The following is a 5,306-nucleotide window of genomic DNA, read 5'->3' as shown; positions in this document are numbered from 1 at the left end:
CCCACAGGGGGAGGTGATCAAAGAGCCAGTGACTGGGTTCATGACAGGGATAACCCCTGTACTTCTACTAGGGAACCCACTTGGAAACTGAGAAGTCTATGGGCTTCCTCTGAACAGAGTTTCTAGGCCCTTTCCATGCATGGACCTAGGTTGGAGTATTGGTCTCTTCAGGGCCCCCTAGGCCCAGGTTTTTTGGATCTGTTGTTCTCCTTGTGGAGTTCCTATCCCCTCCAGGTCTTTCTATCTCCCTGTTTTTCCCCTCCTGGGCACATACCCAAAAGATGCTCCACCATTCAATAAGGACATTTGCTCAATAGCAGCTTTATGTGTAATAACCAGAATCTGGAAACAACCTAGATGTCCCTCAACAGAGGAATACATACAAAAAGTGTGGTAAATCTACACAATGGAATAGTACTTAGCTATTAAAAACAAGGAAAACATGAAATTTACAGTCAAATGGTGGGAACTAGAAAAGATCATTCAGAGTGAGGTAACCCAGAAACAGAAAGACACACATGGTATATGCTCACTTGTAAGTGGATATTAGTCTCATAATATAGGATAAACATACTAAAATCTATACTCCTAAAGAAGCTAAACAACAAGGAAGACCCTAGGGAAGATGTTTAATCCTCATTCAGAATGGCAAACAGGAAATGGAAGTAGCGGAAGATAAGAAAGAAGACAGGAGCCTTCTACAGGGGACCTCTGAAAGACTCTATCCATTAGGGTGTTGAAGGAGATACTGAGACTCATAGCCAAGCTTCTGAAATCTTTTTTTTTAGGTTAAATGACACTTTCATTTCATTTGAAAAGTATTGATATTAGATCAAATATATTTATTCATGGAACCACCAAACAATGCTATAGTTCTAAAAGCTGACTATTATAAAATGTTATCAGCATTCTCACAAAATACATATTTACAATTAAACATATTACATTCATTATATCACTTCCCTGCTTCTCAAATCTGAAACCCCACTCCCTATAATACACTTCCTCCAGCAAGGCCACACACAACTCCTAATAGTCCCACTCCCTATGAGTTTATGGGGGCCAGTTTCATTGAAACCACCATACTATTTATCTTAAACTTACAAAATGCGGCTTTTCAAAATCCTTACTGTTATTTCTCCTAGCTCCCTCCTCATAGATGGTTAAAGCTATTCATTTGTAAGAGTGTATCTTGCTTTCTAGATGTTTCTCTTTCTTCTTCTTCTTTTTCTTCTTCCTCCTCCTCCTCTTCTTCTCCTTCCTCCTCCCCCTTCTTTTCCCTTCCTCCCTCTCTTCCCCCCTCTCATCTTTTTGTTTGATACATAACCTCATTATATAGGCTAGATTCACATGGAACTCACTATGTGGAACATCTGATTCTTCTGCCCAGTCTTTCAAGTTCTGGAAATAAAGACTTGTGCCAGCATGGAGGCACTTTATTTATATTTATAAATGTTTATAACATTTTCTTGTTGTCTTGTCCTATTTGTATATCATTACCTGCATTTTATGTTATTTCAAAATGAAGCACATTTAACACTGAATAATTTTGGTTGCAACAACTCGAAATCTCCCCAGGTCCTCCCAGAGACAGATTCTGTCCGTTTTCCACTGGCTCAATGACTCCTCTGTCACATACAGTGTGCTCTTTGTTCTGTAATCCTCCTGCCACAACAGTTAGAGTAAAGGATCTATGGCTAAAGGTATGGCTCAGTGGAAGAGTCCACTTGCTGTGCAAACACTAGGACTTAAGTTCAAATCCTCAGAACACATGTAAAAGCTAGGTATGGCTGTGTAGCTAGCTGTAACTGTAGTGAAGTTTCACGAGACAGGCTGCCATATTAATTCCAAATTCTGTGAGAGATGCTGTCTCAAAGGAATGTCGGAGAGTGAAAGAGCAGGACATCCCAACACCCCCCTTTAAACTCTGTGTCCACCTATACATACACATTGCATATGCATAAAAGGACAAGATCTGTTCTGCACAGAGAAACCACTCACACTCAAGTTTTGTTTTGCTCTCTCAGGACAAATCTGGATTTTGGAACCTGACAAAATTGGATGCAGATCTTCTACTATTGATTAGGTTCTGTATGACACAAACTCAATTAATTCTTTGAAGCTTCTCTGTGAAATGGATATGTCAAAAGTTTTGCAGCAATACTTCATTATTGAAACCATTAAAGATTCAATAAGAGAGTGATGATGAGCCTGATTATTTGCACAGTTGGTTACATCAAGGAACAAGAAAAAACAACAACCAAGTTAATTATTTGCAACCAAACATAAAAGAAAAAAAGTGTTTCATTAGAAAGTTTGATTTGTCTGCTGTAGTCAGTTTAATCAGGAGAGATATATATATGGAAAAATTTCCTAATTAAAACAAATAAATATTTGGATTCCACATACACCAACATTTTTGGAATGTGTCTTACTGAAGTGAAAATATCCCTCAGTTGAAGTATATTTAGGTGGTATTTAGGTGGTTGTAATGTATTTAACATACAAAAATAAATGAATGTAAGATACTTATTTTATTCTTTTCTATGTTCTGAAATAAAGAGATTTGAAGAAGAATGGGTGTTACTTCAGAGACACAGAACACTGATTTGAAGGAGATGCCAGGAGCATGTGTGAGATGCATCTCAAACATACCAAAAGCATAATACATACTGAGTAAGTTCTAAAAGCCCATGGATGCCAGTTTTCCCTTGAGATAGAGATGACTTTCTGATGGGGAATATTCATCTGAGATATTCAAAGGTATTGATTTTTTAAACTCATCATTTGGATTGCCTAGCTTCTGACTGCTGAGTGTAGTAAGGCGTAGTAAGCACAAAGCCACAAGAGAGAAAAGAGTAGCAGGAGTTCCAACAGAAGAAGTGATGATGTCCATAGATGAGGTTGCAATATTAAAACTAATGATCTATAACCTTGTAGCATCCTTCTGTCAGAGTCTGGAGGTTTGGGTCAGCCAAAGTCTGACAGACCTAAGGCAGCTGTTCAGTCTCATATGTCTTTGCTTCAACAATTAGATTAGGGTGATACTTTGATATATTGCTAGTCACCTTTTATATCAAAAAATATTGTATTTTTGCTGGTTGGAGCAGTCCGGTGAGAATGGCATTTTCAGAGTCAAAAGAACATAAATAGAGTTTCTTATCCCGGGATGTTCTGAAACCTTCAGAATAGTCACCTGGATGGCAGATGTTTGGCTTCTGTTGACGATCTTTCTGATGAGGAACCAAAGGAAAGAGACCCGATAACTCACTTGCCTAACTTTTTTTCTTTTTTTTTCTCTCTTTCTCTCCCTTTCTTTCTTATCTTTCTTTCTTCCTTTCAAAAAGATATATTTATTTATTTTTAATATATATAGGCATTTTCTGAGTGTATATCTGTACACCATGTGTATGGACGACATCCATGAAATCTAGAATAGGACATCAAGCTGGAGTTGCAGACAGTTGTGAACCACCATGTGGATGCTGGGAATCAAATCCAGGTCCTTTGCAAGAGCAACACATTCTCTTAACCATTGAGTCATCTCACTAGTCTTTCTTTTTTTCATATAGATTGGTGTGTCACATTTCTTTCTTTATTTGTTGATGATAAAATAGAAGCATTAAAGTAAGATTTGAAAGTAAAATAATTTGCTAGTCCTACTACAATTACATACAGTTAAAATAATATTATTATAAGAAGGAGAACTTGGTAGATTGCCTTTGTATATATTACTTATTTCTTGCTCATGAAAGCCTGGAAACAATTGAGGATCTGTGGAATATACAGGAACTTAGGGTGACAGCAATTATGTAATTATTAATGCATTTTTTTTGCATTGCCACATAACTCACAGATAATGAAAATGAATTTATGGGTATGTTGGATGGGAAGTTGACCACATGAATTCTGTATTTTTTTTGTTATACCTAACCCATATAATTTCACAAGGATGCAAAGGGAACTGAGATATTTACTGTTTGATGAGGCAGCTACTTCTCAGAATCAATTCTCTTTGGTACAATTACAAACAACTATTTCAATTTGGCATCCTTCCAATCATCTTACATTATTTTGTATTTTTTTTCACTTGAAAATATAAAACCTGTACTATCAGTGTAGTTTACATAATGATTTTTGTTGCTAAATAATACTCAATTGTATTGGCCGAATTTACCAGACCGTTACTAGACATTCAGCTAATTTTTCTAGTCTTGACAATTTATACATTTTCTATGTTCATACTTTTGCTTCCAGATATTTCCCTTCATTAAATTATTTTCTCAGATCAAATTACTGTTAGTTAAATTAGCGAGTCACATGTAGATAGGTACATATTGCAGTATTGTTTTCAAAATGATATTTAAATTCACAAGACCACTAATAAAGTGTGAATATTTTAGCTCTACCTATCAAATGAAGAGAATATATAGTTTTCCTAATTTTCAGAGAAGTCTAGAGGAAACACAGTCTTATTTCAGATTTATCACTTAAAATTATCTTTAAATATGAGAAGAAATGTCCCTTGTTTAAGAGAAATATAAAATATTTTTTACAAATAACTGAAAAAAGTCTTCGTACAACAATACATGAATGGCTATACATTTTTTCTTTTAATTTTTCATCAATTACACTTTATTCATTCTGCATCCCCCCATAAGCCCCTCCCTCCTCCCCTCCCAATCCCACACTTCCTCCTCCCTCTGCATGCATGCCACTAGCCAAGTCCACTGATAGGGGAGGTTCTTCTCTCCTTTCTGATCTTAGTCTATCAGTTCACATCAAAAGTGGCTGCATTGTCCTCTACTATGGCCTGGTAAGCCTGCTCCCCCCCAGGGGGAGGTGATCAAAGAGCAGGCCAATCAGATTATGTCAGAGGCAGTCCCTCTTCACATTACTATGTAACCCAAATGGACTCTGAACTGCCCTTGGCTACATCTGTGCAGGGGTTCTGGGTTATCTCTATGAATAGTCCTTGGTTGGAGTATGAGTCTCTGGGAAGTTCCCTGTGTTCAAATTTTCTTGTTCTGTTGCTCTCCTTGTGGAGACCCTGTACTCTCCAGCTCTTACTATTTCCCAGTTCTTACATAAAATTCCATTCACTCTGCCCAACAGTTGCCCATCAGGCTCAGCATCTGCTTTGATAGTCTGTAGGGCAGAGGCTTTCAGAGGCCCTCTGTGGTAGGTTCCTAGGTTGTTTCCTGTTTTCTTCTTCTTCTGATGTCCATCTTCTTTGCCTTTCTGGAAGGGGATTGGACATTTTAGTTAGGGTCCTCTCTCTTGCTTAGTTTCTTTAGATGCACAGG

The sequence above is a fragment of the Meriones unguiculatus genome, chromosome X (genome assembly GCF_030254825.1).
Source record: "Meriones unguiculatus strain TT.TT164.6M chromosome X, Bangor_MerUng_6.1, whole genome shotgun sequence".
Taxonomy (NCBI): Eukaryota; Metazoa; Chordata; class Mammalia; order Rodentia; family Muridae; genus Meriones; species Meriones unguiculatus.
This window is presented reverse-complemented; position numbering follows the sequence as displayed.